The sequence below is a fragment of the Stegodyphus dumicola genome, chromosome 3 (genome assembly GCF_044657685.1).
Source record: "Stegodyphus dumicola isolate Sdum_Otavi_A_Nest chromosome 3, ASM4465768v1".
Taxonomy (NCBI): domain Eukaryota; kingdom Metazoa; phylum Arthropoda; class Arachnida; order Araneae; family Eresidae; genus Stegodyphus; species Stegodyphus dumicola.
Window position 1 is genome coordinate 194,633,450 of NC_140770.1, and position 25,053 is coordinate 194,658,502.

A 25,053-nucleotide genomic window follows, 5' to 3' on the forward strand; every position below is an offset into this window, starting at 1 on the left:
TAGTTCTTCGGGCAAATGACGCTTGGAGATCATTGTTACAAATTGGCTATCTCAGATTTCGTATCTCAGTATCACAGAGAAATTTGAAGGCTTTCTCTGGAACATACAATTTTATGCTGCTCGCAGATGACATATTTTGACTGCAGCGCCACTAGTTTGAATACGGCAGTTTTACTCAGCAATTTTTACATTATATTTTTTCAAAATCTATATATAGCAGGCTGATTTTTGAGTTATCGCTATTTTTGTTATTTTACTTAATTTATGGAAGTTGGTGTATTTTTATAAATTTATAAGCCATGTGTTGGAACATAAAACATAAAACATAAACAATAACATAAAACTTGTTCTAAGAATTTTCACAAGTATCTGAATACATCCTTTTAGCTAAGGCTGCTCTTATGATATGCTATATACTTAAAATTTAAGACTGAATTGTTTGGGTCAAGGAAATGAAACTGAACCTGGCACATTAATATTATATATTAACATTTACATTCTTAAGTTACTTACGAAATTGTGTGAGAGCCATAAATCAAGTCTAAATACAATTCAAGAACACAGCTAGAGTTTTATCATGTGAAAACAATAATACACTGAACAAGGAAGTAGATAAAAGAATGACATCTAACGTTTATTGTTAGTGAAAAATTTGTGGTACATAGTTGCATTTTGAGGTTAACAGGAAGTGACTTGTCAATACAGTGAACTGGAAAGAACAACAAAATAACATACCTTTAAAAATTATTAATTTTCAGGGGTTGCATATAATATTACTTCAGGGGATGCTTTTTTAAGGCAGGGATGGGACCCACCTCATATTAAGTTTGACTTATCGTTCATATGGCTCCTGTTACAAAACATGACAGGATCTTCGCGGGGAATTTGACAATACCTCCCGCCTTGCAATAAATCTGTAAGAACAAAAAAAAGGTAAGAGGTTAAATTAGACTAAAGTATCAGTGTTTGACGCCAGGCTCTCCACCTTTCTGTCGCTTTCATCTGGCAGATTCTATGTTTCCTCGATTCCGATGATCATTTTCCTCTGTTAGGATATACGTCGCACTTAAAACAGGACCCCCACCCTCCTTCTCCGCTTCCTGTCTCAAACGTCCTTCTGTCGTTCTGCCTCTCAAACTCTCGAACAACGATGCAGTCGTTTTTTCTTCAGTTGGCTTAGACCTTAAACTCGGTGACGTGTGATGATGAAACGGTCATACAATTTCGGCAGATCTCACGGTGCGAACCAGAGATTCACCTGGGAAAAGATCTTCACCGGTTTTCAGAAGTTGGCGGACATCTCCCGTTCTCAATGCTACAAGGCTAAAGCGAGAGATCAAAATCCTCTCCATCGTGAAAGGGGCTCCTCAATGATTTTCGATGTAAGCAACTAGCCTCTTCCTGGGTCCAATTCCAAGATAAGGAGGTGCCTAACGGCCACACGTTTCACCCCCATACGTAATCCCCCTTAGAACAAATGCATACTACAGATCTTCGCCATAAGGGGTTCAGAATATGCAAAGTAGCCCATATGGTAAAAACGTTTGGCAAAAAAATTCAGGGACGCTGTCTGCCCGAGATAAGGAAATTCTGAGGAACGAGAATTCCTTTCGAACAAATTTTATCAGAAAATAAATCTATCATATTATTTCCATCATAATTAAGTAATTCATAGGTACGGGGTTTTAGCACTAACATTTGACAAACTCAATTAAATCAAATACACACGCAATAAAAATGTATTTCCAGTTAAATTAAGGATGAGTAATCATTTCTAAAATTATGTTTCTTCAGCACCTAAATTGGCATTACCACCAGAGTTAGAAAATATATATTCATTAAACTTTACCAGAAAGAGGGGTAAACTTGGTAAATTAAAGTTTGGTTAAACTAAATTTGGTAAATTACACACCAAGCTAGTAAAGAAACAAAATTTTAAATTATAAAAGTTAAATAACCTTAAGGATCAAACCAAAACAACCTCAAACAAAACAATGCAAAGAAAACCAACAGTAAATGTAAGTTCTTAAACTAAATTATATGTTAATCAACTTCACATTGAAGGATAAAAATTTTAAGACTACCAAACTTAAATTTAAAGTTAACCAAATTTACAACTTACAAAAAAATTACCTTCAACCACTACTTCAACCAGAACTAATAAAATTCAAGTACTGACAAACTGAACTAAGGAGCAGTAAAACTGATAAATTGAAACTAAGGAACAATTAATATATAACATTAAGAAGAACATTACCGTAAGATAATTTATTATTTCAAGCTGTGAAATTTAGAAGGAAATAAATCCTGTTACCGGAAGAGATCATTATTTCAACCTTCAGAAATAGATTTATCTGGACATGATCTTGATTTAATGCAGATTGTGAATGTTAAAAGTATCGGAAATTGTTTTCAGCCTGAGTACTTTAGAAACTGTTCCAGGAAAAATCTGGAGAAAGCCCGAAAGAAGTTATAGGAACAAAACTAGTTACGGAAAACAAAATTGCTTCCTTTAACCGCTTCTCTTTATGATCTAGGAAATGTAGCAAAGACCAAAAAATCTGGCCGAAAAAAGAATTGAATTGAGAGAACTACAAGAGTTATGGATTCTGTGCTTCTGATTGAAAAAAGGATACTGATATGGACTGACTGTGGTATCAAGGATTAGAATTCGGTTAACTATTATTAACATGTGTGATTTCAGCGACTCCGAGATGTTAATTATAATAAAAAATGACGTTGCTGTTTTAGTAATGCTGAAATTATTTAAGATTTTAAATGAATGAAAAAATTAACCAAATAAGGATGGAGTTAATATGATAAAGTTAATAAATTACTTCGTATGTGTAAGAAATAACCAATAAAATATTTGAATTTGATATATAAATATCGATATATAAATCAGCTGAAAAATATAACTGTTAGAATAAAAAGTATGAAAATGTTAATTTACTCAGATTAAAAGACTCTCAAGATTAGACTCTCAAGTCTTATTATTCATTAGAAGTGGAAATTTCTATGGTGAACACAATTATTTTATATAAAAAATACTAATTTCACAATACCTGGTGAATAAAAGTAACTGCATTTATTTGAATTGATATTTAGCATCATAAACAAAATTAAAAAATCTATTATGAATAGGCACGGTCCAGACAAAGTTACGAAAACAAATCTCATGTAGATAACACATGACTTCCTGCACTGCCTAGTAGGTTATACACAATTTCTACTGCACTTCATTTAAACTTATTTCCTCGCCTTAGTATAACTTAACTTATTTCACGGCATGTTGAAAAAGACATCAAAAATTGCAAATTTAGAAATTAAATATACCGGTCAATTATTTTTTCGCACGAGAGTCAGAGTTCTTACATTTTTATTTATTTTTTTTTTTGTAATAAGTATGCAATTTTCAAAAATACCTGTATAGGAAACGGGATATCGCATTTAAAGTTATTTTCGTTGTTTTACCTAAATTACTGATTTTTTTTAAAATTTGACATCGACAGAAATATGAATATTTTCTTCACTTGAAACTCTGCTGTAATTCGAAATATACGACCGCGACCAACAATTGCGAAACTAAACTCCGGGGAGTGCCTTTTAACCCGGGTAAGAGGATATGTATATATACATAGAGAGAAATAGATAGACAGATAGATATGTATATACGTTTATTACTGCCGATTGCAATAACAAAGAGCGATGCACAAATACCCTGCTGACCATTAAAACTGAAACATCATGAAAGAAAGCAAATACAAAAAAGATATTTAATGTACGCAAACAATATGGAATGAAGACAAAATGATTAAATTTATAAGCAGTTTTGGGATTGACAGGGGTGCGGAATTAATAGAAACAGCTGCCACCCCTGGCAGCTAAAACGACCTTTACCCGATTAGGCATGGAGTCGAGCTAGGCTTGGATGACCGAAACGGGCAACTCATTCCATGCTTCAAGTCTATGCCACACTTCATCAAACGTATTTAGCTGGAGAGGGGTAGCGGGTCAATCTCTTAGCAACCAATGACCAGATGTTTTCTTGGGTGACAGATATGGAGACGAGGGCAGTAATCGAATATCATGTGTTTCGAGGAAGGTCAGAATAAGACGTGCAACATGTGGTCTTGCATTATCTTGTTAGTAGATGGCGTTTGGCAGGCTTCGAAGATAAGCCACAACCACTGGACCTAAGATATCGGAAATGTACCGATTTGCGCGCAAATTGCCGTCGATCCGAACTACAGATGTGCATGTCGCATACCCAGTGGCTGCCGAGGCAATTATACCAGGTGCAGGGCACCTATGCTGATATCCAATGCACGCAGGTGATGTGTGGGATGTGTGGTCTCCTTGGAGCTTCCAGATACATATACGACCATCAGAATACTGCATGCAAAACCGTGACTCGTCTGAAAAGACGACATCTATCCAACTTTGTCGTTTGGTGCACCAGTTACAAGAATACTTGGCTTATATACTTTCCTTTTATGCAGATGTAATTTCTCCTTCTTGCGTCGTCTAAATGCGCTGAAATACTAATTACTGGTATATCCCAACTTCTTCTTCCTTTCATGTGATTTTGACGTTCCTCTGATCATTGCTTCTTTTTGTTGTAATTTTAATGGCCAGCAGTTTAAATGTTTTAGCAGTGCAGTATGCAGAATTTAACGTTCTATGACTAATCGTTTCTTAGCTATGCGATATTAATACATATGTACGTAAGCGTAGATGTTAAGCAAAAATAATAAACATCGATTTGGGAACAGTTAAAATGGATATTTCCATTAAAATATGACACATAAAATTTTTTATGGTTACATTACTTCCTTTATATCCTACAAGTAAGTAAAAATGAAAGCAGGGCTTTAGAGAAATGTTGATTCTTTGAAAGCAAATGAAAATGTTTGACATCCAAAGGACTCATATCACCTAATTCCTATGTGCATTTCATATTGCAATTTCCCGCACATAATCCGCTGAATAATTAGAGTTTTTGGGTGTACTTTCTACTTCCCCTACTTATTATCTTTAGGTCTACTAAGATTTTTAGAAGGAAAATTTCAATGTACATTAGCTCTTCTAAGAATTAATTAATAAGTTCGCTGTAGAATTCAAATCATGAGAATTCATTGTCAAAAATTTCTCTCAGTGCTTTCGGTTTGAAGAGATCCACTAATCAAGTTGTTTCCCTGTAGATGCACGTTATTCATGGGAGGAAACTCAGATCTTCATTCACGTCTAAAATACATAATTTAGAATTGCAGGACATAATTTCTGCGTATGAACAGACGCAAATCTCCTGTTGATGCAAATGAATGCATCTTTTGATCTTTGTCAGTTGTTCTATCATTACATCTGCGCAAATGTTATAGTCTGTTCTTTGAAACTGCTGGGCGTTTTTCCTGTTCCTGGATCCATCCAGATCAAAGCATGTATCCATCCGGACTTCTTTTAATGACTGAAGAGAACGTAGGTCCAGTGGTATATAATTTATACTTATTTTTTAAAGCGTCATTTCTATGTAAGTTAACTGCAACACAAAGCAGCATTGTTTTGGCATAAGAACGTCCTAAATATGCGTTTTATATACAACTTACCTCTATATAAAAATTCCAGTAGCGGCTATAAATTGTCACTCTTGCGGCGTAGCAGTCAAGGGTCTATTACAATAGGCACAGAAATAAATTATGAGAAAACAAATATTTTATGGTTTTCTGTATTAAATTGTATTGCACGTATTAAATTGTATTGCAAATTTTTATCCCGCATCCAAACAGCTGACAGTTTATCTAATTTATTTTTTAAATAATATTTCGGTGTTATTAATTAATGTAGTTGTTTGAAAAATTAAATACATTATCTTACACCAGAGTCTCTCATTTCTTTTAGACTTTCGTTTGTGCTGTAACGGAGTACTCTGAAGTTCTTTTTATACGACGGGAGCCAAGCGGAAAATCGCTAAACACTGCTAGTTCAATTCGGGGGTTCGAATCCCTACGAAAGAGCTGACTACATGAGGATTTTCTTGTTTCTCCATATGTAACGTATATACGAGGCAGTTTCCCTTATAACGTTCCCCACAAAGGCATGTTTTCGCGTAAGCAGATAGCCCTCAAGTGCTTCACCATAATCAAATAAACCAAACCAAACCACATCTTTAAAACATCATCTTCAATCTTAGCATAGTTATCCAGATCTATTTTACCAAGGATTAAGATCAGGCTTTCAACTTTCAACTTTAAACTTGTAAGGATCTTAAGTTTTACTAACGTTTATTTTATTTTAAATCTTTACTATCACTTCTTATTTTCTACTTCCGGCCAGAATTAAAAGCTTTAACTTATTTATGCAAATTTGTCTGGCGAACGCCAAGTACTTAAGTTGTGGCTTTTTGCCAAGCGAGAGAGAGGAAGGAGTTAGTCGAAGCAGGCCGCTTGCCTTAGCAGTTTTACTCGGTTGCTGGTTGCCTTCCAGGCCAGAGGTTTAATCCTCTTGATAATTTTAAACGTATTGTAGTGTTAACAGTTCTCTGTACTACATACGGCTTCCTGTTAATATACGGCCAATCTTCCACGTAGGCCCTTGTTTATTATTCCAAATTTAAGTTAGAGTTTAGTTAATATTTTTATATTCTTACGTTCAGACCACAAGTAGTTGGTCTCTGTATTCCGAAGTACGGAAATTATTGTAAAGAGTGAAAAATAAAGGGTTTCGTATACCCTTCCTGTGTATCTTGTCTACTTCCCACATTTATTGAACATAGCTTTAGTAAGCTCCCTGTTCCGAGTCAGGTCTTTGCATGTTCCCAAAAAAAGTAAGGCGGACCTGATAAACTGATATTGAACCTGATAAACTGAGAAAAATAATTTTATCCTTGTGTGTTTGGAAGTTTATACAAGTTAAACGTCTCTTCTGCATGGCTGAAAATGAACGGCAATTCTTCAATGTTCGATGGGTGGGGGGACTTTCTTCTCTTCGTCATCTTTTAAATGTTTCAGGAAATCACTCCCCGTGTTCTCTGAGTCTCAAATCCTTTCAACCCTCTGAGTCAGATTTCCCTGCTTTACTCATCCACCGCATATTAAAATTTCTTCCTTTCCAAACCGTTTGGATACATTTGAAACATATTTGAGTATATTAAGCGGTTGAATTTATTATACGTTTAAGCGGTTGAATTTAATATATTTGTGCATTGCGTGGTATCAGTGTTAAAATTTCAAGTAAAATAATAACTAACAACTGCTTAAGTAATGAATCCTAAAATAAAAACTAAAAATGAATGCTTAAATTAATTTTCAAATTGCTTTCTTAATTTTTTATGGAAAAGATTCTATAATTCCTTGATGAAATATGTCCTCATACAGAGAGCTACCCTAATTTGTGTTTAGCATCAGTATCTAATATCTTTAGCAACAGTTTATCAATTACCTATTTAATTTCGTAAAACTGCTGATGATTCTTTTTTGTGAGCACTTTTCAGGTCAATATTTCTTAGAATTTCCCATGTTTTTCTAGATTTAATTGTTGTAGGTATATTTTCATTTATTTTGTATCACTTTCTCTGTCAGTATCTGCAGTTTTTTCACCTCTCTCATACTCAGGAATTGCAAAGGTTGTCTCAGTATTTTTGTAAATTAACACATATTCAAAAAATGAATCTTCATAGCGTCCCTCACTGATGTCTGAAACAATAGCTATAGCTTGTAATTCTTCTAAAGCTACTTCTACATAAAAGCCACATTTTCGAAAACAGTTTTTAATTAATTTTCAGAGCATAATCTGGTACATTGACTAGTCTTTAGCAGAGATATTGACTGATTTATTTCCTTCAAAGTATTTGCAATTTCGTAGTCTTCAACTCTGTTCATTAATTACCGAACATCATTTTTGTAAAGACATTTGAAAGCTTTTATGGTACTCGGGTTTAATGTCTCTGTGTTAGATGTGGTATTTGGGGGAAGCGACATTAACTTTTTTTTTTCAGAAAGAGATCAAAAGTATGTGTCATGCTTAATTAACTCATTAGTAAAGTTATCTTTTTATTTTCAGTTTGCTGTCCATTTCATAACAAAATTAGTACAAGCACAGCTTGCCATCCATGAGCTCTTAGTTGCTGTGGTAAGTTAGAAGAAATCTCTTGACTCCTTTGATCTCCCCCCCGGGGGTCGACGTAGAGAACTCTGTGAAGCTACTGGTTAGTATCTGTACTTAGGCAGTCTCGGCCACGGGGGTGTAAAATGTATGAACTTGGTGGTTCTGAAGACCCAGAGAAAAGTCATTTATTGGCCGGCCTCGGGATCTGGTATGTCCTGAGCGGTATGGCTCTGGAAGCTGGAAGGTGACCCTCCCCGGTTTGCTGGGTAATGACCCACAGCGACGAGCTCGCCCAAACGACTGGCAGGTAGCAAATTAAAGACTAGTGATGCCTGGTCAATTCCAAGTGGTGCGCCGGCTCCTCTGAGGGGCCAGAGCAGAGCCTCTGCGCTTGGTCCTGAGGGAGTGTCGGGTCTATAATGCGGACCATTAGAGTCACGCGGAACAGAGCAGCCCAGAGTTGATAGTTGACTCCTTCAAAAAAATCTTCTTGCTTTTGCCAATCACATTTGCTATATTTTTAAGTATTGGGTCCATACTACACGTTAATAGCACAAGCGTTTCTATTTCTTAAATCTACTGCTGATTCACTTTTAAATATTCATGTGATTTCTTGTAATGTTCTGAAATTCAGCTCAGTTTCGTCTTTATTATAAATTTCCTGTAGCTTTATTCATTTAGCAGCCCAAGTAAGACGTCTTGTATTCAGTTATCAGCTGAATGATGATAAACGTCTTCCTTCACACTATGCAATGTCTGATGAACAATGTTGGATTTACTTTCGCCATTTTGTAAGCCACGTATAAGTTGATATAAAATTAATTCCCCGGATTTAGCGAATTAGTGAAAAGAACTAAATATTTTTTAGCTTTGTCGCTTGAAACCATTCCAGATAAGCGATTTAAACGTCTCTCAGTTTCCGGCTTTTTTTACTTACTCGAGACATTTACATTTTTACTAGTTCTTCATTAATTATAATTCCTTGTTTAAGTAGAATGCACAATATAGTTTGGAACATTTCCAGTTTAACGGTAGTTGCGCGTTTTCTGGTTTCAGTTACACTTAAGAACACTCAAGTCTTTTAATATGTTATCCTTGTTTTTCAGTCTTATTTCTTTCTCTTGCAGTTTTTACATGTTACCGGTTAAAGGCACAATAAATTTAACCTATGTTTTAGTGGTTTATTCAAATGTCAAAAACTAATATTTCTAGTTAGCAGAGAGCACCTTTGCGTGTTTATTCTGCATGCTACATCATGATTACTAGCATAACCAACATTTTCCTCGCTTTTTCTTCAACCTACAACTACCACATCCTTTCCATTCAAAGAATCTTAATATGCGATAATGCTAAGAAGCATTTAATAATTTTTTTATAACTTCCTGTGAACATAATGTGTCTATTCCAATGAAGAAGTTTTCAAATTAAAAGATGGGATACTGAAGTTGCATTTTAACCTCCTATCAGCTGGTATTCGAGACGAAATACTCAATCATATACAATATTTCTAAAAGAATGATTTTGTTAAACTTGAGATAAAGAAATTCTGCCATTCTTAAATTCAGTACGGATAAAGGATACTGCAAACAGAGTTTCATGAGTAGCGAGATGGGGGGATTAGGAAAACTTCTGTCGAACCAGTTTATTGGAGCTCGACATACTTGAACGATTAAGCCACGGTCCACAATACGTTAAATGGATTAACGACGAAAAGCTTTGATAGGTACCAGTAGGATATTTTGGCATTGAAAAATTAATTTTATAATTTTTCTTTTGTAAATCTGAGTTTAATAAGTGGTGGAGATGAGGTTCAATGACGGTTCTTCTATTGAATAGCAACCATTTTGGTTCCTGGAAATTTGGCCTGGATTGCGTTTTCCCCTGTTTATGACTTTGATTCTGTAATTTTTCTATTTTATACGGCATGTATAGTTTCAAATATTCATAAATTATTATTTTTTGTATGTGGGATTGCTTGTATTTATACATTTTGCTTTTGTATTCGGACTGTTCATAATTTTAAATTAAATTTCAAATATAATAAACTTAAAATAAATTTCTTTTTTAATATTTTGATGCTATAATTCTGCAATTTTCGGCACTACTTAGTTACGTTTGCACTATTTATAAGGTATGGACACACAAAGACAAGGATAAATTTGATTAGTTTCTGTATCTTTGCTGGTTTAGAAATAGGCTGATGAATTTATTTCGTTGTACACCCCCCCCCCCCCGATGAATGGGGAATAATAGATCTGAATTTCTTTTTCCATTTTTACTTTTATTTTTGTCACTTTTTGTGCCTTTCAGGCAATTTTGGATTATTATTCTGTTTTTTTCAAACTTTGTATATAGTTTTTACCGAATTGAATATGAAAAAGAATAAATCAATATTAATCACACTTAACAAAAATTCTAAACCTGATACATGGTATTTTAAATGTTTTTCATATGTAGTGAAAATTGTACACATGTTAGTTTGGATAATTTGATTTTACTTTAAGCTGCAGAATTTATTTTAAACTTTGGATGGAATTACTTCTGGATTTTAATTTAACCATTTTGACAGTTAGATGTTTGTCGAAATGAAGCGAATAGTTTGGTCGTTTCACTCATACATTCACAAAAATATTGCGTCCACATGCAGCCAATCGTAAAGATCGCTGAACGCTGGTAGTTCCGACCTGGAATCGTATCCCGCGAACGGGACGGCTGTATGTTTTGTTTTCATGGGTTTTTCCCGTGCGTAACAGTCAGACGAGACAATTTCTTTCAGAATGCCCTTGACGAAGAACCTCTTTTTAGGCAGATAGCCCTATTATGCTTTGCTATAATTAACTGAAACCGAAACTCAAAGATGCTGTATAGGGTAAGAAGGATCGCAACAGGTAGACCGATGGGCGCCTTTGGGGATAGATGGATTAAACACACATAGAATCGAGTTTAAGATTTGTATTAAACTCATCTCCTTAGTTTCGAATTGGTAGTTAGCTCCCACTAATCAACATACCGTCCAAGGATGTACTTAATAATAATAAAAACTTACATAATTAATATTAAAGAAAATCCAATAATTTATACATTTATGTATTAATTATCTTACCATGCATCAAACACACAGGAATGCGTATATATATACCTTTTTAATGTGTAATCACTTTTGGACTATCCTGTAAAATTTGCAATGAGCGAAACGAGGATATTATTTAAGCATTTAAATCTAATATGCATCTGCGATTCAAATTAAATTAAGTTACTTATGATAATACTTAATAATTGACACACTATCTAAATCATATAACCTATCCGTTTTATTAATATACAGGTTTAGGAAATTTCTGAAAATCTCCTGTTTAGATCACTCATTTACGCTTAATGTCGTAAGCATCATTAGATTATTTAAATTCTCTGTTTACCGTTAAATTTCTCAATTGGCTTCGTGTCTTAAGTGGGTCCTAATGAGCGCTATCCTACTTCCTACAAATTGTAATTAGTGTTTGTTAATATTACTTTAGTATCGGCTGATTTCTATAATCTGATCAAGTAAAGTTCTACCACTGTCAGAGTTCATTTCCTGAACGTTGAAATTCAAATGACTTGGTAGCTTGTTGCATTGAAATGTTGTCGCTGAATTTCCATTTAGAGAGTCGCCGCCGCTTCAACTATCGTAAAAGTTTAATTCTATATACATTTGCGAAACTATTTGGAGCTAACAAATACGTGTTAGAATTTTTAAAGTTATTTTACTGTGATCTAAGAAAGTATGGATCACCAGCACTGACTAACAAGAAATAACAGAATAAAACTCTTCGAATTAGAGATTAACATTATATTTCCTTTTAAAGAAGGTAGCCAGAAATGGGAAGCTAAAGAAAAATTACTTATGATAGTTTTAAAATTGTGTTACAGAAAATTCTTATGCAAACGGATAGAATAAAATGAAATTTGTTGCTTTATTCGTTTTGATGAGCAGTGGGTTTCAGAGAAACTATTAAAATTGAAATTTGCAGTCAGAGGGCATATACACTGGTGTGCAAAAGTTAAGGACGAGACAGTTTTTTTCAATCTAATATGTACAAAAGCTTTCCAAATCAACACATTTAATACCGTAAGATCCCTAATACGTAAGGACATGAGTAATGTAAGCAACACTTACTAAAAGAGAAATCAGAGGGATAAAAAGAATCTTTATTGAAAACGTAGCATGGAGCGCAATGCGACTGAAGGCCGAAACATCCCTGTGATGGGTGTCCAGCAAGAAACATCCGGTCTTTAATAGGGGATATGATCTCCCCTGACTGCTAGGCAGGTTTCACAGCGTCTGTCCATGCTGAGAATGAGGGTGTCAATGAGTTGTTGAGGCATTGCTGCCCATTCGTCTTGCAGCGCCAAACGAAGTTCCGGAATCGTTACTGGTGGTAAGGTACGAGCTGCCAAGCGTCTGCCTAGAAAATCCTATATATGCTCGATGGGATTGAGATCCGGAGATCGTTCCGGCCAATCCATACGTTCAATATCCTCACTCTCTAAGAGCTGTTGGGCAGCGACTGTGCGATGACATGGTGCATTGTCGTCCATGAAAAGGAACTGCGGACCCATAGCGCCTCCAAAAAGACGCACATATGGAAGAAGAATCTCGTTACAATAACGGGTCCCGTTGACTGAACCTGCGTCGAAGATGTGAAGATCTGTACGACTACCAAGCGTGATGCCTCCCCAAACGAGAATACCGCCACCTCCATACCTGTCCCTTTCAATGATGTTCGAGGGATGATTGCGGCTTCCCCGCTCTCTCCAGATGAGTATTCGATGAGAATCGCTACTCAGACTGAATCTGCTCTCATCTGTAAAGAGTACTCGTCCCCATTCATTGTCTCTCCAATTCCGGTGCTCCCGGCACCACAGAGAACGCCTTCTCCGATGGGCAGGCGTTAGAGGTACACACCGTACAGGGCGTCGTGCAAACAGACCGCCACCGTGCAGTCTTCTGGCCACGGTAAAACGCGATATCGGTCGTCCTGTCGCCTGTGTTGTGTGTCTAGCGATTTCTCCCGCTGTCTGCCGCCTGTTTCTTCTGGCTTGTAAGGCAATATACCGGTCATCTGCGGGTGTGGTTCCTCGTGGACGACCAGTACTAAACCCCCGGATAGCTATTCCTGTAGTTTGAAATTGTCTCCAAAGTCGTGAAACGACGCTGTGAGCAATTTCGAACTCTGCAGCCACACTTGTCACACTGCGGCCTTCCTCCAACTTCCCAATGATTCGACCTCGGGTAAAAGCATCCAGATGTCGTCTAACAGATTGATTATTCGCATTTCTCGCTGAGGCAGCAACTCGGTGTGATTTTAACTGCTATACGTCGTGCAATCTCTTTGCCAGAAATACTGATCTTACACCGACAACATGCTTTATACTACTCAGATACTCCCCCATTACGTCTACCTGCATATCTGCGCATGTGCTACCGTAAATCACCTTACTTAATCTCCTGATTGGTCTTTCTGTCCGCTCTGCCTCTTCGTTCAGCTGATATGCTAATTTTTCGACTTCGTCCTTAATTTTTGCACACCAGAGTATATATAATATATATATGTTCAATATGAAGGCAAGGAAATGAAATTTTAATATTTTGATAAGACACAAAATTTAAATTTGATAACACTATGTCACGCAAACTATCACTGGGTCATTAAAATGGAATAGAGTGTTGAATTTTCTTGCGAAATAATTGTGACTCTTAATTCTTCTTTTAGCTGTCTGGTAAATATGCGTAGTATTTACTTAAAGGACTTTAAAAAAATGGGTGTACAGTGTCTTTAAAATATTCATTATTTGCAGAAGCTGTACAAATCCATGTTTAGATACTTTTTCACATTTTGAATTATGCTTAGAGATAATTATTTGTTGAAAGAAACCAGACATCATCTATCCCAAGTTACTAAATGAAATGAAATCTACTATGCTGAGAAGAAGAGAAAAAAGTATGCATTTTTTATATTTGTTGTCTATCTTGATTCAAGTAACTGGAAAGATTTTTCCAATTTAGTACTAATTTAAAAGTAAAATTTTCCATATTCTGGTCAAAAATAATTTTTAACGCTTTGCCGTGCTTCTCAAATAAAAACAGAATTAATTTAACTGTTACTAAATTTAATGCATGTAATTTTTGTGTGCGTGTTTCGGAGTTGTTTAGTTAATTGTTAATTGGTGGTAGATTTAAAATCAATAAAGGCAGTACATATATATTCTTTTAGTTTGGTTTACAATTTTTATGTTATATCCTTTTGTTATGATATTTTAAATAATTTGCAACTACTTCATGAAAAGCTAAACCTTTTTACAATCTATCAATAATAGGTATAAAAAATAATTTTGAAAGCAATACCATTTCCACTAGTAATACATAGTGCGTTATTTGTAAGTTGTTTCGAACAGATACTGATATTTTTAGATTTGAAACGTCAGCGTTGTTCTATGTATTTTGAATGAAGAACTACCTAAAAGAGTCTGAAATAAAGGAATATGGAAAGGAGCTGCAAACCTAACGTATGAATTTTTTTATATTTCCTTCTCACTGTAATATCGTTTAGTGTTATAGAAGACAGATGTCTGATACATCTAGGGAAAAAAGAGAGAAGTGATTCTTTGAACACGGCCCCAAATGTTTGTTGTTATTTTCAAAGTAATACTACGCAATAAACATTTGGAGTACATTCAAGTTTCTGTAGTATTTACCTTACCCTACAGAAAGAAAACCTGAAAAATAGTTTATATCTATTTAAGGAGTGACAAGTATTCTGACTCAAAAATATTGCAGAGCACCTTTTTAAATATCGCAAAGATTGCATCAGAAATTTATGTCGATATTTATCATCCAAAAATATATGAGAGTTTATTTATTTTTATGTAACCATTTATGTTATGTTCAATACTTTTACTGTCATTCTCGTTTTCAGTGTTCCTGACAGAATGCAAATTTTATTTCGCTCATATTCGAATGAGGCAGAAAGAGATAGTATTTAAAGGAAGGAAGGTTTTAGACTAAAATTTAGGAATTAAAGCGTGTTTCACTGCTGAAGGCCACATTATAAATTGAAACTCTTCGAGATTCGTTGGTCTGGTGCGTTGTGTTATTCTTGCCATTCGGGCTTGTTACGCCGGTATTAGGTTTTAGCAACTTGCTCTCTATTCACTGTGTTCATTCTGTGTAGCTTTTGGCTACTTAACTTTAATTTGAATGTATTACTATTATTTAATTTGAATGTATTACAAAGTTGCGCCATAAATGCTGGCTGGTTTAATAATCACCAGCTGTGCCTTGCATTAAATTACTGAGTTTAATAAAAGGTTATTTTTCACCATATCCTGGTCTTCTTACTGAAAAAAGTGATAAGTTCCTTAGCTTCAGCTTGAGACTCGTTGTAGTGTATGCTTCCGAACCAGGTAAACTATAGAAAAGAACGTAAAGGATACACTACAGAAAATAAAAATTATTTTGACTGTGCACATATTTATATGAAATGTTTACTGTAAGATCGCACTGAATGCTTCACGAAAACTGTTCTTTTTTATTACTCTACTTATTTGTCTTGCCATGAATTTCAACATTCGATTTTTTTTTCAGTCATTATCTTTAATTTTTTGTAGTTTCTGTCTTCTCTCCCACTATCAACGATTTGTACAAAGTAAAGGGAGTACTGCAATCCATTTTGGAATATCCATTTTAATCGCTATCGAATGCTATTTAACGATGTTTTTGCGTGTCATCTGTATGTAAGCAGAAAATATAGGACTGGTTTTCCCAAAACAGGCTATAAAAAGCATTTAAAATCGATTCAGAAGGGATTTCTTCTTGACATCTGTACGTACCTATACCTCGCTTAACTCATTTTTATTTCAATGTTCTGAAGCTATTCAAAACGAAATAGCTTTAGAACGCTGAAATTTTGTATATAGAACTTCTATAACATGTAGTTGTGCACCTCCCTTTTTGGTTGCAACCGGCCGCACCAAACATGTATATATATATCCACTCTGTTACTCGGTTCTGTGAGCTAAGTTTTTTATTCTTGTATGTTAGTAAATTGTGCATTTTTTGGTTTAAAATTGATTATGTTCTTCTTATCTTCTGGTTAAGGTTTTTATGACTTTTGTTAAATTACATGCAATAGTTGTAGAATTATTAGCATTTTAAATTTGCTTAAATGCGGCTAAGCCTAATTTTTTTTTTACCATATCAGCCATATTTGTTTACATTTGAAACTTAACAGAATAGTGAATTAAGTCACTTTCTGCACCTTCAGCGTCTTCTTGCCGAATGGGATCAAAAATAAAATTTCAGTTTTGTGCATCGAACAATCTGCCATCCTGCCCGCTACCCAATTGCTTGTTTTTGCGTAGAAACTCTCATTTTATTTGTGAAAATTGTTTTTTTAATTAACTGTATTTTGTGTTTTATACATTTTTATATTTTTCAATTTTTAATCATGATATGTTGAGGTTTTTATATATTTTTGCCTTTCCGCGATGTGATAGCTGAATTAATTGAATGAGAAATATATCTCTAATGAAATTCAAGGAAATAAGTTTAAATAAAATGCAGCGAGAAATGTGTATAATTTAATATTCCGTACAAGGAAGTCATGTGGTGTACACATCAGAATTTTTAATACTCCAAACAGCCAGAATGAAAAATGGAGAAAGAAGGTTCAGTAAGCGGACTACATATGAAAAATTCCTTTCAGAAATAATAGATATTTAAGAACGCCTGTGATTGATAACTATGCGGAATTTGTTTGTTTATTTAATTTTTTTACAACAACGTATACATGTGCGGTTTGCCTAAACATGAAATGGATATTTTCTATGGAAACAGTTGTATATTCACAAAGCACGACAAGAAGGACGTGAAAGTCAACTCGTTAATTCGGAATTTGACCAGAGCTCAATTAGCAATATTCAGTTTTATTTTGCATCAAATTAGACAAGGCATCTCTCATAAAAATGTGAGAAACGTATTCATCAATATGCTGTTCGATGTACATAATTAATAAGATTTTTAATTAAAGACTGTTTAGAAGATAAAAATTGTTAGATCACTTACCAAATTTTCTCTTACGGTACGATTGTGTTTTATACTTGTTTTAAAACAGCTTGTATATTTCAAAATTTGTTTTCCTTTTATGTGGATTTTACAAAACTGATGAAGACAATATTTATTTACATATCACTATTCTTCGAAACTTTTCTGGTTCCAAGTATTCAGCAGAAGAAAGGGTATGTATCTAGTATTCAGAAATGTAACTGAACTGCATTCGTAAGCTTACACAATTGGAAAAATCATTACCAAACTGAACTTTAGTTGTTTGAAGAGTATTTTATCCTTGTTCTATCCCTGCATTACAGCACTGCATCCTCAGCGCAGGTGATATACAAAGAATTAAATATTTTATTTGACAAATAAAATATATCCCATACTAAATCTCCTCCGTTTAAATTCTGTCTTTGTGGAAGATTTCCTACAAAAGATCGCGATATCTCTCGTTTTCATAAGAGACCTCAGGTGCAATGGCAGGAGGAAGTCCTTTCTCTGTTAGGTTAAAACGTGATTACGCGATACTCTCTTCTCGTTCTAATGGATACAACTAACGGCTCGCTCCCCCAATGATGGTATCAGGGAACGCAACGTTTCGTCCACTGGGGCGCAGTAAAATGTCTGAAAGGAACAATTGTGTAGAACTAGAAAGGGTGTCTGTAAGAGATGAGAAAGGAGAGAGATTTGTATTTGACACGGTGTTTGCCGCAATGTAGAGAGAATTAGAGATTATCCTTTCAGATACAAGTATGTAACATAATGGAAAAGCAATTGATTGCCACACGTTTTACATAAAAAGCATTGTTATTTAACAGTTGGAGAGATTATTACATTGGAATTCATAGGATAATTTACATATATATGTATTGAAGTTATCTAAACGAATGCATACTCTTTAAGCGTTATGTAGAACACTAAATATAATGCACAGCACAGCTGTACGGAGTGACGTATTTAAAGATAATAAATAAAAGAGACTTTCTGTTTCAGAATAGCAACATTTATTCAAAAAAAGAAAATTTTACACAGGTTAACATCATTATATATGAAAATAATTCTTAATTTTAGAGCGCGTATTACTTCGAATTTAAGACGACATCAGACATAAGATGTTAATGCATATTTGAAAACATTTTAATATTAAAAGGCATAAATTGCAGTCTAGAACTAGATTGTGTAAAAGCGATATGTTGATGGTAATCTACGACGAAATTTAAAGAAAAATCTGAAGGAAAATAAAACTCTTAAAGCTTTCCGATTTTACATTACGCCCAAAAGGGCGTGTTTTTAACGTTTTGCGTGCTACCTATATCATGTTCTTCGCATTTAAACCAAAATAAAACTCAATTCAACAACAATATCGCAAAATAATCTTAAAATGACCATATCTATAGAATTTCGGATACACAGTCACGCGCGCTGGAGATAAAAGCTTTTTTTTGTACAGTGTTGCGAATCATCAGTTGGAAATCGTTGAGTTTGTTAATAAAAAATTGTTTAATATCTGGAAAAATATGAAATAGGCAATAAAACAAATTCCAATTTCCACATTAGGGCTTTCAGATGTCCATATTCGGGGGGACGATTACGTTATTCAATATTGGATCGCTCTAGGTACCGTTGTTTTATCACAGTGCGAGAAAAATGCACTTATTTATGTATTCTTCATTACTTAATTTCTTTAATTATAATATAGGGCTGTAATATTTCGTAGCAACAATATGAAATAAGAATCAACGCAAAATGCCAAAACGAAATTAATAGCCCTTCGGTGCTAACGCCCTTCGATTTAATATCAGTGTGGAAAGTTATGTAGGAGACACCATAGTAGGAGACAATCTGATTGCGGTTAATGCTATCCTTCGGTCATTTTTATGAAATTAGTGAAACTCGTCCGTTTTTGTACGAAAATATGAACGAGTCGTCGCTTATTGTGGTCAACAAGTACACAATGTTTATTACAGAGGGAATATTTTTAAATGAATTAAGGTTGCCAAATGAAAGATAAAATCGTCAAATAGAACAGAAATAGAGTATAGAATCTGCTAAATGACAAAGACATGTAGACACGTAAGGTATTACTTGATCAAGCAGCTTGAATTGATTTAAGCTATTGTACAAAGGATGTAGATCTATTGGATTAAACTGTTTAATGGAGCACAATCTAGATGAACTTGATCATTCGTGCCAAAATAACTGCTTGCTTGTTTTGAGTTTCACACTTTTATAAATATACTGTTTAAAAATATTGCTGTTCGTGGATCGAAGCAAAATCGCGGCTAAGTCGGTGGAAGTTTGGTGAATTTAAGATCTAATGTTTTGTTCAATGATAAAGCCTAATAGGTCATGTCGATGATAATTAGCATATAAATGCAACGTGGTGCGACGTAACAATCTAATAATTTGAAGATTCTTTGCTGACACTAAAGACTTTTCTATTGCCGACAAAAGTGTACGATTATGGATATTTATTTTTATTTTTTTTTCTAGCCAGAAAATGTAGCAATGTCTACTGTAATTTCTTGCGAAAACTTTTCCCGCGATTAAATTATACTGCTCTAACAGATGGCATGACTCATTCTTTAAACGGAGCATCTGCTTTTGGTCACGTGTTGCGAGATTCGCTAGCATATAAACATTCCTTTTTTTACAAGTCTTGTGACACAACTAAGAACTTTGAACAATTCACGCGAGCTATGTAGCTTAAGTACTCCCTCACTTTTATTATTTCTTTCATTTATTAACTCATAAATAATTTGGTGTTCGTCATATTTAAATATCTTAATTATTAGCCTCGAGATTCCTTAAACATGGGTAAGAAGCTAAAACCAACAAAGATTCAATGAAATCTCTCTTTTTTTTTTCCTTTCGTACATTTTGAGATTTTGTACTGAGCTTGCAAGCCTTCCAACTGTTAGAGTTAGATGACCAGCCAGCCACCTAATTCAGCTTACAACACTCTTGCAGTTCCTTGATAAAAAGAAGGTACAGCATTCTTTATATCTCTTGATAAAAATAACATTTAACAAGTTTCAGTTTATAGCAAAAATGGCTGTATACGTATAACTGTATATTGCTATTTCTGCAAAGTATTCTGCGAAACAAAAATAACTGATGTGTTCACGGCTTTGCTATCAATGACATAAATAAATAAAAAATCTCTTTTGTGTATGTATGTATATTCTTTTAATCAGAAAATGAAAGAGGTTTTTTTTTCTATAACAAAATCGTTAAATATTGTATTTTCATGTAAATATGTTTAACATACGTTACTTGGAAAGACTTATTGAACATGCTTTTAACGGCCAAAGAGCAGAACTTCTTATTTAGTTTTAAAATAGTTATAATCTTAAGAATTTGGACCCTTTTTTCAAACCTCGTACTAAAAATCCTATTGCCTAACAGCTTCATAGATTCAAGCACCTGAAGAATATGGATTATTAACATGTGGCATAATAAATCGTACATTTCCTTTATTCTTTTTTATTTCTCAAACTTTTCATTTATAAAACAAGAATGATTTAATTTTTTGGAAGTGTCACTTTCATGTTTTGTTTCGATAAAATGGTGGATTTTGACGGGGGAAAATGACTTTTCTTCTGCTTGCTCTCCACAAAATAGGTAGTTCATGAGATCAATATATACATATCTCGTTTGGACTTAAGTCGCAAAAGTATGAACATATATGTATTAGTTTAATAGAACATAACTTTCTCATCTGGAGCAAATTTGAAATTTCATGTAATTAATATGTAGAACAAACATCTGCACTTTCAGACGCTCTCGAGAAATCTACAAACTTTGGTTTAGAAAAGCATAATTGAACAAAAAATATACCACTATATTCTTCTGACGTCCAATAGAGCCAGAACATTGTATTTTAATTATGTTTAAAAAGTTGCATGTACCATATCGTAAACATCTAGTTTAGTATTTTCTCATTTTGGGCTTTTAAACAATCGGGATAAACTGAAAAGCTAAATCCATTGCACTGAAGGAAAAGTTGCTTTCGTTGGACTAATATGTGGAAGTCAACATGTTAATTAGAAAATCGAATTCTTTTAGTTTTAGAACATTTTGGTTTAAAATAAAAGCATCCAATAACATCCCACTATTTAACTTTTAAAATCTCCGTAATCAAAATTAAAACACCTGCTACTATAAATATTGTGGTTGGAAATGTGTCCGTTGAGTTTCATTCTGAAAACGAACTGATAATGTTTATTATAGTTCGTTTTCACGCATCTGCAATTCTTATTAAGAGATAAAATTCTTAAATTATATAATATAAACAACGTGCCTCAAAAAATCCTTACCAGCCATTATTTGTGCAACCATTTCGTGTGTACGTAACTAAAATTAAAGTATTACTTTAGAAAAGAGTTTCTAATATTAAGAGATTAAATGACGAGCACTTTTTACGAAAATTATTCTGAAAACATATATATCAATATAGTATTTTTTTTTCAAATAAAGACCTTATTTACAGTAAAGAATTAAAACTGCAAGCTTCAGTATTGGTAAGCAGAAAACGTTTGACATAGATTTCATGAACTATAAACGGAAAATATTTGCAGTTCAATGAAAGTTTTGAACGATAATCAGATTATGATTCCAAAATATAACACTTTATGAGAACAGTAATATTTTAGACTCTGCAAATTCAAAAATTACTTTATTAAAATCCTTTCGTGATAGCAAATGTAACAAAAATAGAAATTAAAGACATTAGTAGATTGAAATAATACCGTTGAATGCCATTTAAAAGGGAGGAAATCAACTTATTCTAAGTTAATTTTTAACCGATCCGTCAATGTAAATTTTGAATGACATAAAAATAACAAATTTTGAAATAAATATCTCGATTAGCTTTTGTCGTATGAAAGGCAAACACTTTATGTTTTTCTTTTTACAACAAGAATGGAACTCTGTAAAAATAAGCATAAGGACAAAAAACGTATAAAGTTTAGATATCATAATTTTCACAAAATTAGTTTCATTAAATTTAAAAAATGCCAAACCGTAAATATGTGCTTACCTTTAAACAGTTTTCTAAGTAGAAGTGTATGTGTAGTACAAATGGTTGCGAAAAAAAAAGGGGGCGGGTAAATATTTTGTCAAAACGATGTATATAATTCTCTAAAACAGAAAACGTGTACGAGTATGCCATATAATAACGCTTAATTTCAAAGTAGTACATTATGCGTACTGGGAACCCTTACATTTTTTATCGAACATTTGGTATTTGTAAACACACAAATATGAAAATAATTTAAACTCATAAAATTTGCTCATAACATTTACTTAATCATTTTCCCATTCTTCTTTCATGCTTTCAAATAAAACATTGAATATTGTTTTTATACATCTTACTTGATGAAACCTCTTTACAAATCATCTTACTTTAGAAAAGTCTTTTAGGTTTTACTTTTCGACACGATAAATTTGCTAATCAAAATAACTGAAGGAACTAAAAAATAAGTTTTACATTTAGTTTACCTAATTCCTATCACTTTCAAAATTTCTGACTCCACAGTTTTTAATAGTTTCCCTGCTTATATTGTAATATATGAGTGAAGTGAAGTATCATTTGACCTAGTCAAATGATTCGTGCTATCAGATTCAATGTTATTTATTTACAGTATATGTTTTCTAGTTTGTAGTTAGTCCAAATGGGCAATTTGCTCAGAAGGACTATTAATTTCCTTTTGCAATTTGCGTGCATTATAAATGTCGATTAACTTTTCAAATTGTTGCCACCAAATATTAGAGCCCTGTATTATATTTAAAAAATTAAATAATGAAGAATCTGCATAAATGTATGTACGTTTCTCGCATTGTGATAAAAAACGGTACTTAGAGCCATCAAATTTTTAATAACGTGTGTTTCCGCCCCGAATATGGGCAAATGGAATCCCAAATTTGGAATCTGGAAATTGTTTTATTATCTATCTTATAGTTTGTTAAAATTTATAACGAATTTTTGATTAAGAAACTCAAGGATTTCAAAACCACCAACGACAACACTGTATGGATGGGGAAAAAAAAATATATATTGTCACGTTATTACGGGGTTCGTGTGGATTTGGAGTGAAAAACGAGGACACTTGATGAAATATCGAAACACACTTTATTGGCCGGAATTAATCAGGACAACTCCAAAATCTCGTTCACAGTCGTCGAACTGTTATAAACACGCTGACACGATCAGCCACACAGCTTTCAGGTTATCAAGCTATCATGGTGAAAACAGCTTAACTGCAAAGCTCCAGAGTACAGCTCCCGGCTCTGCTTTGTCGTTCTCGGAACTCCACGTACTCTCAAGACTCACCACGCTACAACTCGCGATGCACTTGACGACACACAAAAGTATAGCTCTCGACTCAGCACAGTCTAAGACAAAACTCGATGATGCACTAATTCGCGATACACTAAAAGACTCTATCGATGCAGTCGACGACCAACTCGGCGCTAGACTTCGAGACACTCGCTCAATGACTGACTATCAGCTCGCTAGACGAGGCCCACACACTGATTGCGGACCAGCAGGGTTTATATAGCTTTCGTCTTGTGATCGAGAACATTGTGGGCTAAACCGGTAAGAATTCGTTCTAGAAGGTTCTCCATCCGTCCATAGAATATCGCCAATTTTGTCGCCAAATGGACGACTTCCTTCCAAATGTGACAACCCTGCCTTACCCTGCCATTTTATGGCAAACCTAAAACTGCTTTGCGTAGAAGCTATCTTACTGCGCTTGGACATTTCGTAACAATATCTCCAGCGCGCGAAACTGTGTATCGGGAAATTCTAAAGATATGCTTATTTTGAATTATTTTGCGATATTGCTGTTGGACTGAATTCTATGGTTTGAGTGCGAAGAACATGAATAAAGGTAAAACACAATAAATAAAAGTAACGCACGAAACTTTAAAAAAAAAAGGCTTTTTGGGAATAATTTAAAATCTGAAAACTTTCTGATTTTTTACTGTTTATTTTTTTTCCATATTTATCTTATTTCTACAACGCGTGTCACTTCTAATATATGTTCTGCTTTGTTAGCAACCTATCTTACGTGATTTATAGTTGTCTTTGCCAGGTTCTTGTTTTTTGATTTTATTGTAAGATCTAAATTTTTTTCTTCTATAATTAACTTTATTCTTCTGAAATCTTACCTCTTCTCTGTTTATTTGACAATCGGCATCATTTGGCTAAGATATATCTTACAAGGCTTATTTTTGTTCTCACACAATATTGCTTAGTTGACTCTGATGTGTGTTTCCTTATCAGTTCTATATTATAATCTCCTAAAACATAAGTTATTTAAATGAGAGAAAAAGCATAATGAACTCTTCAACTGAAAGAGCATTGTGAGCAATTCAAATGCAAAATAACGCTTCTAGATGGTATCACAACTCATCGTAATTCTATGGAGGCTTCATTTAAAATGAGTATCACCATTTTTATGATGCTAAATTTAAAGAGTCACATGATCTGATGTCCAAAAAACAGTTCCGTGTGATTTAGAATTCAGACTGTATCTATTTTATCTTGTACAGTCAAATTAGCAAATAATTTCTCGTCTGAATCTGCCTAGTTCTGTTTAATGCAGTTATCATGAACGAAAACACTATCTGCTGGATTAGCCAAAGAAGGTTTGAGTGGAAGTAAAATACTGATTCTGTACTAAGTTTTCCAAAACAACGCATGTAATTGCATAAGCAATAGTTTGATTAACTTCATATTCTTAACTTTATATGGTATATATATATATATATATATATATATATATATAACTTTATATGCTATACACTGGTGTGCAAAAATTTTGGACGAGACGGTTTTTTCAATATAACTT